Below are 13,977 nucleotides of genomic sequence, written 5' to 3'. Positions count from 1 at the left end.
ATCCATCTCCTACACACACAAGAAGAAACAAACAACAGGTTACTAAGGAGTCGGGAACTCGAGCCTAGCAATTGTCAAGCAAACACACACAAAAAGAAAAAGGGTGAACACACAGACTAACAGGGAGTCGGGAACTCGAGCCTGATAGCTGTCAAGCACAACACACTAAAAAAAAGAAAAGGGTGCCCGGAGAGGCCTCGCACGGTCTCCTGCCTACGTACCTCATCTGGTATGAGGATCAGGGCGACGTAGTTCCCCTTAACAGGGGAGAAAGACTAACCAGATACAAAGGGAGACACACTACTAGGGAGCTGGACTCGAGCCTAGATGTTATCATGCATATCATCCCTAAGTTATGGTTTCTATCCTAACTTGCACAGGCAGCAAGCTAATCCTAAACAGGTAAAGCGGAGCATGCAAGCATAATCAAAACAAAGCAAACATTCACAATTAGCACACACTATATCCAGACAAAGTGGGCTCAAACAAAGGGTTAGGCTGCAAAAGCAAACCAACTGTATCAGGTGATGTTAGCTCTTAACCCTGACATTGAGAGTCAGGGTGAAGCCAGATGAAGTGGAAGTGAGGGGTGTGCCTCACAGCTCTTATCCCTGGCCAGGGAGAGCTTCAGACAAAGAAGTGTGGGTCCAGAAAGTGGGAACCCTTCTACACTTATGACACTGACTCAACTGTACAACTGTACAAGGATCTTGGGTTAGGATCCACAATGCATCAACACCAGTTGTGTGAGCAAAGGGATGACTCAACAAGAATAACAGGAGATGGATTGCACATCTCTTGTATCTGCCAATTGCCTTAATCAAGGTCTTTTCCTTCTTGGGGACAAAAATAACAAGCACAAACATTGCCTCTTAAGGAGGACTTCAGACAGGTGCCTGGCCAAGTAACAGGCCAGGTCTTCCAAACTACATGGAGAAAAGAAATTCTACCTCAATTGGTTTATACAACCAAGCAGCAGCACAAGCAAGTTCAAAATGAACTATAGCAACTAAGGTACCTGAAATCAATCTAGCTCAGTTAGTACACAGCTCAAACAGTCAAACAGACAAGTTAAAAGTTAACTGTACACAAGCAATGCATCAAGCAAAGCATAAGCCAATGCTCAACACAAATGAATTAGACACCACCTACAAAACAAAATTAATGTTAATCAACATCATTCACATGAGCAACTCAAACCAAGTGCATTAATTCCTCCATTCCATTTGCCTTTTGTCCTGAAACACAATCCAAACATGAGACGCAAAACCCTAGGACAAAGCCTAGGGTCCAATAGGGATCAAAAAACCCAAAACAGAACATGAAAATCATCAAAAATCAAGTTCAATCAATTTAGAAACATATCCAGTTGGTCTCATGTTCATATCATCAACCATTATCATTTCATGAGGCAAAGAGTACAAAGCATGCAATTTAGAACCTCAAAGGACCAAACAGAAAGATCCAATCCAAACTCAATCCAAAACAATTCAATAAATCCCCAAACAATTCACAGCTAAACAGCATTCATTACATGTCAATCACACCAAATTTCAAGCCAATTGGACAATGGGAAGCAAGTCAATTAAATTCATCAAGTTAAAGCATGCTCATACAAGTCCAAACAAGGCACAATATCATGTATCAACTTCAAGCAAGCATAAAACAGTGTAGGAACATGATAAATGCACCAAACCAAAACCATGACAACCTTCAATGTGTCTATAATCACTCCACAGAATTTCAGGTCCATCCAATACATATCCAGAATTTCACAAAACATTTAAAAACATGACTCACAAAAAGTCCACATTTGGTCAAACAGAAAGGAAATTCTCAATCAAATTGGAAACACATCCAAAAATTCCATAAACATTCACATGTGAACCTAACATCCAGAAGTATCAACATACAAAATTTCAGCTCATTTCAAGTTCATATGGCATGGGAACAAAATTCATGAAATTAAGCAAGAAATGGTGTGACACAAATTGTCACACCTCTAATGATCATGTCATATCTCACAATCCAGGAACTCAAAAATCACAAACCACATATCAAAATGTTCATCAAAGTGTCTAGATTACACATGTAAAATTTCAGGAATTTCCAATTAAGCATCCTCATTTCATGAGAAAAATGGTAAGCAAAGTGCAACAAATGACATGTTCACATAAACCCTAGGCTAAAACAAATTCCACACGTGCACAATTTCCACAAAAATCATCAAAAAATACTAGAGATTACAAGGATCATGGTGAAAAAAATTTCAGTTAATTTGGACAATTAGTTTGTGAGTTATGGAATTTTTAATGTTGAGAAAAAATAAAAAATGCATGAATGAAGCCATGTAACATGTAAGACTTGTATGAAGAAAAAACAAAAGGCAAAAAGGAAGTTGTCATGGCACGGAATCGAAGGGAGTTCCAATTTGAATCCCTGGCGCGCGCTAACACTAATGATCATGAACAGTAGCGCTAACATGGATCTAACAGGAAAATCTGGAAAAATTTCTTGACATTCATACGCGCGTTCATCACCTTCATCACTCAAGAACTAATGTTCACCAAATCACACAAACCTTATATCAATGGAAAGGTCTCACAACGTACATCAACAATATCACATTCATTAAGCCTAATCCATCCTAATTTAACCGGATCGATCCAAAACATGTTCATGCATCAAAATTCAAATCATCATAACTCTCTCATTTCTCAATGAAAATTAATGATTCAACTTGCAGAATTCTCTACTAAACAAGATCTATCCAAATCATCAATCAATTTCTAGAATCATTGAAGTCGAAATCTGACCTTAATTTGAAGACAGTTGCGAATTTGCGTGTTTCAGGCTTCCGAAAGCAAAAACAGATGTTCTATGATGCTAGTAGAAGTGAATGGATGCAAGGCCTTGGCTCAATAACGCACGATCTTGATGAAATCTCCATTTGCCATTGTTGCACCTCACTTTAACAGTCCTTGATTTTGCTTGAATTCTTCAAGATTTTGCTTCCAAAAGCTTCTACAATGATTGTAGATGATGAAGCAATGAAGAATTTGGCTAGGTTTGTGAAGAAATTGCAAGAAAAGTGAAGATGAAAAGTTGAGAGAATTGTGCAATTTTGGATCTAGATCTGAGATGAATGAGTGTTAATCTCAAAAACAGTTATGATTAACCATTTATATGATGCACTAATCCATTTTGTTAATCAAGTTTTGCCAAATGTGAGTGATTAGTGAAAATGCACTTTTATGCTAAATGGTAATTAGCCAATCCACCCTCACTTATGCAAACCCAATGTAACAGTAGAATTTTCTGGTTGCAGCAAGTTTCAAATGGTATTGGTGAGCTAATGCAATTGGAATCATGTGAAAACAAGGCTTATTTTTCAAAATGCACTTTTTCCCTCCATTTTTCAAATTAAGTCCACTTGAAACATGGACTTTTTATGTGATGAGTTTTCATGAAATGTGATGATGGATTATGATAAAGCATGTCAAATGGAGTTTGCTCAAAAAAGAACCACATGAATTGGCCTTTTGGTTCAAGAGTTATGCCACTTTGAAAATCAACTTTTTTTGACAATGATTAATCCATATCTTGCCAACCACACATGAAAATTCATGTTCTTGGACTTTTTGGAAAGATGAGAGCAAGATCTACAACTTTCATGTTGAACAAAATTTCATTTGAAACATTTTTGGACACGTAATTTTGAGGAGAAAAACCTTCCATTTTTGGCAATTTTCAATTACAAGTCACTTTCTATTTTTGGAAAGTTTCCATCTGAGTTTATTTTCTTCATTCTTGATGTTTGAAATGTCAAATGAAACTTGTTTAGACATGAATGAAGTGTCTCTAACCCTCTCCCACCTCCAAATCCATCAATTCAGGCACAGTTGACCACAATTGACTTTTGTTGACTGATAGATGAATTTTAGCTTGACTGTTGAACTTGAGCCTCAAACTCCTGATGAAATGGCTCAATGATGAAACCCTAGCTTCCATAAGCTCAATATAATCATATGATGATCCCCATATCCATTGAAACATCATCTCCTTGCTAAGCCCTGATTGGCACAATGCGGATGATTAGGGTTGACCAGTGGTCAAAACCCTAATCCCAAGATATCTGATCAAGCATAAGGAATCTCTTGGTGATGACAAGACCATGATGATGATGATGTATCATTTCAACCAAGATGAAGCTCAATCTCCTTGAGAAACCATGAAACCCTAATTTGAATCACCAACCCTCAGATGATTAGTGATCAATCCAATGAAACCCTGGCTTGCATCTTAACCTCTTTATCTTCTGACCAAGACTTAGGAGGATGACTTGCTCAATGTAGCCACATGATATGCCAAGATGCAATGACTAATGTCTTACAAAATGATATGTAATATGTTAAGCTAGTCCCAAGAGAGGAGGGCAAATTTTGAGGTGTTACACTATTCACATGCATCAATTTTTCCAGAATTTCCAGAACTTTCCAGAATTGGCCAATCTTTATACCATTCAAACCGTTACACAATGAGGAACACGAATCCACTAATAATTCACATCAATTCATCATGTATAAATCAAATCGAGCAAAAACATTTTGATGCATCAAACTTTAATCAAGCATATCTCTCTCAATATTCATCCAAAACACACGAAATTTAGCTCAGATTCATCAGTACTCAAAGATCTACACTAACATACACATAAAATAGAGAATTAAGATGATCGAAAATGTGACCTCTTGAAGATCAGCTCTTGAATTCTGCAGATTCCAGGCCAGGCAAGCATGCAAATCCTCTCCAAATCGCTTGTTATAAAGTTTGATGATGAAATTGAGGCTTGGAACTATGTAGATCTAGCTTAAATCTCAACTGCCATGGCTATGTTCTTGAGCTTCACATGCACGATTATGGCTTCAATTCTTCAAACAAAGGCTGAATTCACACTCAATCACACTCACTGATCATGAATCTTCAATAAAAACAAGGTGTTATGTTGAAGAAATTTGAATTTTGATTAGAAGAAAATTTTGGAGGGAGAGAGAGTTTTGAGATCTAGATCTAGAATTCTTCCAAATTCTGTTACAATTATCTATATATATGATGTGCTAATCCACTCTTAATCAAAATTAAGCAAAGTTAAGTTGAAATTAAGTGAAAACAAGGTGTATGGCAAAAATTGGAAATTTGCATGGTGCATGTAGTAAATGGGCGTGAACAGTGCCATGTGCTTGATCAAAGTCACTCAAAATCATTTTTTAAACACATTGGCAATGGCAAAGAGTTCTCATGATGCACCAATTTTAAATTTATGATTTTCCCTCCAAAATCTTCATGAATAAGCAAATGATCATATGTTCAAATTTCATGCAATATGATGGATGATTTGGAAACTTCATGACATGAGAAGCATTTTAGAAAAAGAACCACCAAATTTGGAGTTATGAATCAAAAGTTAAGCCCCTTTGAAGTTCCATGTACACTTGGCAATGATTGGACCATATCTCCTCAACCATCCATCAGATGCTCATGATCTTGGACTTTTTGGAAATGGGAGAGAGAGATCTTCAACTTTCATGGTGGACAAAAATTCATTTGAAGCTTTCTTGATGATGCAAGATCAAGTTGAATTTGAACCAAAAACTTTCCATTTTTGGAAACTTTCAATTACAGGTCACTTTCCATTTTTGAAAAGTTTTGATCTGACCTCAAATTCTTCAAGATATGTATTTGACATGATTAATAAGCCCCTTTTGAACATGAATGAGATGTTGAAACTCATTTCTCCACCTCCTAGCCCTCAGTTGACTTTCTGTTGACTTTCTAGTTGACAGATGACTTGGAACATGCTCTGATCAGCCTGAGCCTTAACCACTTGAGGAATTGGCTCCAAAATGAACCCCTAGATCTTGTAAGCTTCACATAATAACCATATGATCTCCATCCAAGCAAATAACCTCATCTCCTTGAAAAACCCTGACTGGTAGAATGCAACTAATTAGGGTTGACCAGAGGTCAAAACCCTAATCCCAAAGAATATGAGCATAAACAATGAGCCCTTGAGGAGGATATAACCATGATGATGATGACATATCCTTGCCAATAAGATAATGCTAAAACTCCTTGAAGGATCAAGAAACCCTAATTGAAGCACAAACCCTCAGATGGCTAGTGATCAATTTATGAGACCCTCAGGCTTGCATCTCTTAACCTCTCCATCTCTTGAGAAAGACTTTTAGAGGATGAATTGTTTGTTCTCACATGATATGCAATATGCAAATGTCTAATGTCCTAAAAAAATGAAATGCAATATGCTAAGCTAGTCCCAAGAAAGGAGGGCAAATTTTGAGGTGTTACAATATTTTTAATTGTTTAAAAATACTTTTGACTTTTCAAAAATTATGAATTTTTTTGTCTAAGGTCCTTTGACCTTGTTTGACCTAGGATAAATCTCTTGGCTATTTATTTGGTATTTTGAAGAGGTTTTAGGTTTTTGATCAAACATAATTTAATTTAAATGCATTTTAATGTGATTTTTAATTGATTAATTGTGTAGAAATTATGTCGAGCCATTTTTATTGACTTGTGAAGTTTGAGTATGTGTTTGGGCCTTTGTCAAGGTTGATTTGACTTTTGTTGGATTAAAAGTTCAATAATTGTTCACATGACCAATGGATATAAACTATCAATGTCTAGTTTAGATGATTAAATATAATATAAATCCAAATTAATACAACATTGAAATATTTTTGTTATGAGTAAATGTTATCAAATACATAAGTTGGTATTGTCATATGTAAATGCTAATTTTTGACAGGGTGTTTGACAAACATTATCATTTCCAAGAACCTTCACACAAGTTGTTGCCAAATCCTGTCAAAATTAAACTACATTTTAGTCACACTAAAAGAAACCACATAAACAGAAACATGAAATGGACCACAAAATCTGAACCTGTTAAACCACGTAACCACATAAGAGAAATTGAAATGGACCACAAAATCTGAACCTGTTAAACAAAAATCAAATAAGTATATTAGGACCACTATTAAACAAACATGAAACAAAACAGGGACCACTACTAAATAATAAAGTTTAAATAACTTACTTAAATAGAACCAAGAATCACAGCTATATGATAAGCACTTATGTTATAAGTTGCAGATTATGTTGCTTATCCAAACAGGGTCATATTCCAAAACTCAGACTTACTCTAACTACTGGAATGGTTGCTTATCCAACTACTGGAACCCAAATTATGTTACTTAAATATTACCATGCTCTCTCTTCAGTAAATATATACAGCTGCAAATTATCAATCCAAAATGATGGTTACAGTAACTTTATACTTCCCTTTCATTTTGCTGTCAACAACTTACTCTAACTAGTAACTACCGTGTATTTTGGGCACACGACAAAATATCTTATCATCAATTGAAAGTGACCATTAACTAAAGTTTTGAAAGTAACATAAGCTACAGATTATGTTGCTTATCCAAACAGGGCCATATCCAAGGATGAGTTCCAGAGCCTCACTTTTTTATGCAAACCTGAAATTGAATCCATGGGCTGTATAACAACTGGAATTCTGCGATTGCGTAAGCTAGAATGTTCTGTTGGCCAGTCTGTAATGGATCAGCTAGGCAATCTAGGTATGGCATAAGTTTTTAATGTATGTAATACTTCATGTTGACCTATTAAAATGATAACTACAGTAAGCCTAAAAACAAGAATGTTAAATCATAACCCTTACCTTACCTTGCATTTGCTGCAGCCCAAGTTGTTCCTGCACGGCCTCTATTGCTGCTCATTTACCAAGTTGATCCTGGCTATATGGCATATGTTGCTGCTCATTTACCAAGATGTTGCAAAATGTATCAATTGATCCTGGCTATATAACGTATCGTCACAGTTTTACCAAATTGTTCCTGCATGGCCTCAAAATGTTCTATTGACACAATTAGCAATACTTCATATAACTAATGGACAACCGACCATGACATTACCAACTTCAATTCATAATTAATTAGTAGTAAATCCAACTAAAAAACCACATAGATAATTAATACAATAATATATTGTTTGATGCATACCAAAATTTGGCTAGCTTGAATATCTTAAAAATCCACAGGACAAAATATATATTGTTTGACCATTGAGTAGTCACAAAATATAAGTCACATATGACTTCAAAAAACATAGTTGAACTGAAAAATTAAACAAGAAAAATATTAAGCTTTAAAAAGGAATAAAGTAATAAATAAATCAAATTAATAAAGTAAATATACCTCCATATTTTTCAAGCACAACCAGAAGGTTGTGGCTGAGACGGTAAAGATCCTCTTCTTGCTGTAGAAGAAATTTCTTCAAATTCTAAAATAATGAAATAAATATTTTTTTAGAAATATATAACAATTATGAAATAAAGATATAACATTTTTAAAAATAATTTTACCTGCTATAATATCTTCAGAAAGCTCAAAATCTTCCATGAGGTTCAAGTCTTTGAAATAGGTAAAAGACGGCTTTAACCAATTTTGGGTGCAAATTAATGCCTCTGCCATTTCAGGTTTTAAGGAGCTCCTATAAGTTTCTAATACTCTCCCTCCCGTACTAAAGACACTTTCTGATGCAACCGTAGACACTGGTGTGGCAAAAATATCTTTAGCTATTGTAGATAAAATAGGATATTGTGTTGAATTGTATTTCCACCACACAAGAAGGTCAAATTTAGGATCCCTTTTGACACACTTACTAGAGTAAAAACCCTCAAGCTCATTTTGTTGATCAATCGAGTCTTGTTCCTCTAAATGTTGCTCAAAAGCATCGGCTCTAGCCATTAGTGAAGGACGGCCAGCTGTTGTTTCATCATTGGAAACATTGTTTTCACCATTACCAAGAGGTTGTCTATTATGATTTTGGTCATAAGCTTGCTTATACCAACCATACAATTTTTGTAAGCTCTCTTTTATAGATTTGATCAACCCGGTAGCAAACACAGATCCGACTCCATACATATCCTTAAAAGTCCACTCAATATAACTCAACTTGTATCTTGGATCAAAAATGATTCCAAAATAAATCAACTTGTTCATCTTAGTAGCACACCCCCAATATCTATTATACTTTTCCATCATGTCCCCACCCACACTTGCAAAAACACCATTCAAGTTCATAGTAGCTTGCTTTAGCTCACAATAGATCGCAGACACTTGGTGAAAAGTACTATGCAAACTCACACTTTGAGAGGTGGAAAAAACATTAGTTACTTCAAAATTATTTACAATTTTGGGCTGTTACGAAAAAAGAGTAAATTTTATAAAGATAATTTTGAGTGAATGACATTAACACAAAAAAATTACATTTACTTTAGATGTTGTATAAATCAGATATGAAGTAATTGACTTTTCTATTTAAATGTTGTTTTTCAATAATTATCTACACATAAGATACATGTTAGAGAATTAAAGACAACTTAATATTTTTCACTTTTGGACTCGATCTATGTGAAGAGATATTGGTTGAATGATGAAGTTGGAGTTCACTGATGTAAGAATCTTTGTTCCTAATTGTCATACTCAAAAATTTTATATTCTCAAAAATATTTCCATTACATTGATTCATTTTATTGAGTCATCTATACTGTCATTTCCATCTCATTTACCTCATTACACAATTACCATTTCATTTGATCATTGTATGTCATTAGTATGTATAAAGGTCCACAATTGTTTCATTGCACATATATTAGGTCATATTTCCACTTCTAAGTGTGTGTATTAACATTACCATTTAAGGCTTATGTTTTGCTTGACAAATCTTTTTCATTTCATTTGCATACATACTTTCACTTTGTTTCTACTAATAAAGCAAGTTTATTATTTATCCACATATAAATCATTTTTAAATTTTTTGAAGTTTTGAATACAAGGTGCATTCTTAGTACTTCATTTTAAATGTTTTAGATTATATTTTGTAACATAAAAAATGAAAGAAAGAGAGAAATTTGATCTTGCATTTTAAATCTTTTGTTTTTTTTTTATATTGTGGACTTAAGAGAAAAAAACCTAAAATATGCATATTTCATTTTGGCATTGCATCTAAATTTCAAAAAAAAAAGTTACAAGAGAAATTAGTATATTACATTACATAAGTCTTTACATTAAAACATAATACAAAACCCTAAAGACTTCTAAGATTTGATCTTCATGCTTCCAAATGGTCTTTTACTTTCTTCATCTCCGAGCTTTCCATATCATGCCACACTTAATCCATTCCTGTTTCCTTTCTAAAATCGACCCCTACCCAGCTTTGTTGAGTTCACTATTGCATCCATCTAAGAACATATTACACAAAAAAGAGGAAACCTAATTAAGATTGGGCTTCAAAATTATTAACAATTATGGACTGTGATTAAAGAAAGAGTAATGTAATATTCTCTCTTAAATATCAATATATTATTTTATTTGACGAAAATATATATTTTATTATTTTATTTTATTTGGATCTATTTCTAAAAGAACATACTCATTTTAAAATGGTTTATATAAAATAACACCCCTCAATTTACAAGTCGGTTTAAAGTCGATTTTTGTGAGGATAGATTAGGTCAAACTCTATGCGCATCAAACCCAATAGTGATGACCGCAAGTGGGTGTATATGAAAAACTAAGTCTCATATATTGATAATTCGAGTCACTCACTGTTTATATATATGCACCAAGTCCAATAGTGTTAGACGTGAGGGGGTGTATTGGGAAAAATCGAAGTCCCACATTGATTAAAGATAGAGTCCACAAAGAATTTATATAGAGTGACACTCCTCGCCTTACAAACCGTTTTAGTAAGAATGAGTTGTAAGGATGAATTATAATTCTATGGTATAAGATTTTTAGGTAGTTGGAGTGGTCGATTTTTCTCCCTAGGAATCCTAGGATTCTCTTCGAGTTGTTTTTCTCTTTAGAAGATTAAGCTCATACAATAAATGTTTTGATATGATTTGACACTCAATTGTTTGAAAAATTTTAACAGTATATAATAATATAATTTTTTATGATGCTTCAACAAGCGTGAGAGAGTTAGATGAGAAGATAATTTTTTAGTTTGGAAGTGGTTTCTTATAAAATTAGGTTTGAACTCATGTTCTTTTCCTGACTAACTTCATAACCATATCTTATGTCTTAGCTAATAGTAAATCAAGAGTTCATATTTGACTGAGAGACTATTATATGAATTTGGTCTTTTTCAAGTGCCCCAAGTTTATTGATGGCGGTCCTGATGGTGTGAGATTTAACATGAGTCCCTTATTGGGAAAAGTTCTATTGTATGAATTTTTCTATTAATCCTTTCTTTGGAATAGTTTTTTAGGACTTTTTTTTCATCTCTCGTTGTTTTCCTTTGTTCTTTGTTAAATTTTTACTCTTTTATTAATGTAATTTTTGTATTATTTGAATAGTTGACTCTTGATTAAATGATGGGTTTTTAATTCCATACTATTTATATATTAATTTTACTATTAAAAATATAATATTAAAACAAAAAAAAATTGTATTCATAAATAATACTTTTAATGGAAAAATAAAATTAGAATTAAAATGAATGACTTATTCGATCATTTAACACAAATTTAAAAATAATAACATAAAATAATATGTATATATATATATATATATATATATATATATATATATATATATATATATATATATATATATATATATATATATATATTACAAATACATCATTTATTTAATAAAATTAAAATGATAAAATTTGTTTATAAAATAAAATATATGGAAATAGTATATTATTTAAATTAGTATTTATTTTCTTTTATGCATAGCCAAAAAGATAATAAATTAGCAGTTTTACAAATAATATTAGTATTTATTTATTTTATGCATAGCCAAAAATAATAAATCAGCAGTTTTCTAGCAACTAAATCTCTCAATTTAAGACAAAACTAGTACTTTATCTTTGTATTATACACATTATAATTAAAGTTAGTTTCTCATTTGTATTAAACTAACACTTTCTTATGACTGGTTTTTAAGACAATTTTGTAAGAATGAGTTATAAAGATAACTTGTAAGAATAATTTATTATTATATGGTATATGACTTTTAGGTGGTTGAGGGTCAGGTTTTTTTTAGGGATTCTAGGATTCTCTTCAAGTTGTTTCACTCTTTAAAAGATAAAGTTCATATTAAAGGAGACTTTGATATGATTTGGCATGTTGTAGGTTGGAAATTTTTTATTGCATATAATAATATTATTTTTATGATGTGCTCCAACAAATGTGAAGAGGTAGAGGAGAAGTGAATTTTTTGACTTGGAACTAGTTTATTTAAAAATCAGGTGTGAATTCATGTTCTTTTCTTAATTGATTTCATATCTTGTGTCTTAACTAATAACGAATAAAGAGTAATGTAATATTCTCTCATAAATATTAATATATTATTTTATTTGATAAAATATAGATTTTATTATTTTATTTTATTTGGATATACTTCTAAAATAACATAATCATTTTAAAATGGTTTATATAAAATAGCACCCCTCAATTTATAAGTCGGTTTAAAGTCGATTTTTGTAAGGATATATTAAATCAAACTCTAATTTTATTATAGTATCACGAGTCTATCGATTCGAGCCTATATAAACTCTATGCACACCAAACCCAATAGTGATGATCACAAGGGGGTGTATATAAAAAATTAAGTCTCACATATCGATAATTCGAGTAACTCACAGTTTATATCCATGCATCAAACTCAATAGTGTTGGGTGTGAGGAGGTGTATTGGGAAAAATCGAAGTCCCAAATTGGTTAAAGATAGAGCCCACAAAGAGTTTATATAGAGTGACACTCCTCACCTTATAAGAAGGTTTAGTAAGAATGAGTTATAAGGATGAACTATAATTCCGTGGTATAAGATTTTTAGGTGGTTGGAGTGGTCAGTGTTTCTCCCTAGGAATCCTAGGATTCTCTTCGAGTTGTTTTTCTCTTTAAAAGATAAAGCTCATATAACAGAGGTTTTGATATGATTTGACATTCAGTTGTTTGAAGAGTTTTAACTGTACATAATTTTTTATGATGCCTCAACAAACGTGAAAGAGTTACATGAGAAGATATTTTTTTTTGGCTTGGAAGTGGTTTCTTTCAAAATCAGGTGCGAACTCATGTTCTTTTCCTGATTGACTTCATATCAATATCTTGTGTCTTAGCTAATAGCGAATCAATAGTTCATATTTGGCTGAGAGACTATTATGTTCATATTTTATAAACAAATTTTAACTTTTTACATTCATTAAATAATTGATGGATCTAGTCTATATATAATACTAATACATTATTTATTCAACGAAACTAAATAGTCAAAATCTGTTTATAAAAGAGAATGGAGGGAGTATATCATTTAAATTAATATTTGTTCTCTTTTATGCATAGCCAAAGATAATAAATTAGCAGTTTTACAAATAATATTAATTGAAGAGAAAAATTAAAAAAAAAACTATTATATGATTTATTTTCTTGCAACTAAATCTCTCAATTTAAGACGATACTAAGACTTTATATTTGTATTAAACTAACACTTTCTTATGACTGGTTTTTAAGACAGTTTTGTAAGGATGAGTTATAAGGATAACTTGTAAGAATAATTTATAATTATATAGTATATGATTTTTAGGTGGTTGAGGGTCGGGTTTTTTCTGCAGAGATCCTAGGATTCTCTTCGAGTTATTTTTCTCTTTAGAAGATAAACTCATATCAAGGGAGGTTTTGATTTGTAGTTTGGAATTTTTTTATTGTATGCAATAATATGATTTTTATGGTGCTTCAAGAAATGTCACTACGCCAAAAACTGGAATAGACAGCGCCCCTTAGAGGGCGCTTTATTACAAAAGCGCACTCTAAAGTGAAGAGAAAAAATAAGGAGCATACTATTGGAATAGACAGCGCACTTTA

The 13,977-nt window shown here is 32.5% G+C and overlaps 1 long non-coding RNA gene across 1 annotated transcript; it reads right to left on the bottom strand.

Annotated features, from left to right (window-relative positions):
* Positions 1-7,926: 7,926 nt before the first annotated feature.
* Positions 7,927-8,563, bottom strand: LOC127088358 (uncharacterized). Its single transcript, XR_007790197.1, has 4 exons — positions 8,465-8,563; positions 8,298-8,382; positions 8,103-8,216; positions 7,927-7,957 (listed from the first exon to the last, which is right to left on the bottom strand). It is a non-coding gene; the product is annotated as an uncharacterized LOC127088358 (long non-coding RNA).
* Between the last annotated feature and the right edge of the window lie 5,414 nt (positions 8,564-13,977).

The sequence above is a fragment of the Lathyrus oleraceus genome, chromosome 5 (genome assembly GCF_024323335.1).
Source record: "Lathyrus oleraceus cultivar Zhongwan6 chromosome 5, CAAS_Psat_ZW6_1.0, whole genome shotgun sequence".
In the NCBI taxonomy this organism is placed as follows: domain Eukaryota; kingdom Viridiplantae; phylum Streptophyta; class Magnoliopsida; order Fabales; family Fabaceae; genus Lathyrus; species Lathyrus oleraceus.
Note: the sequence above shows the minus strand (reverse complement) of the source record. Positions and strands in the feature narration are given on the sequence as shown.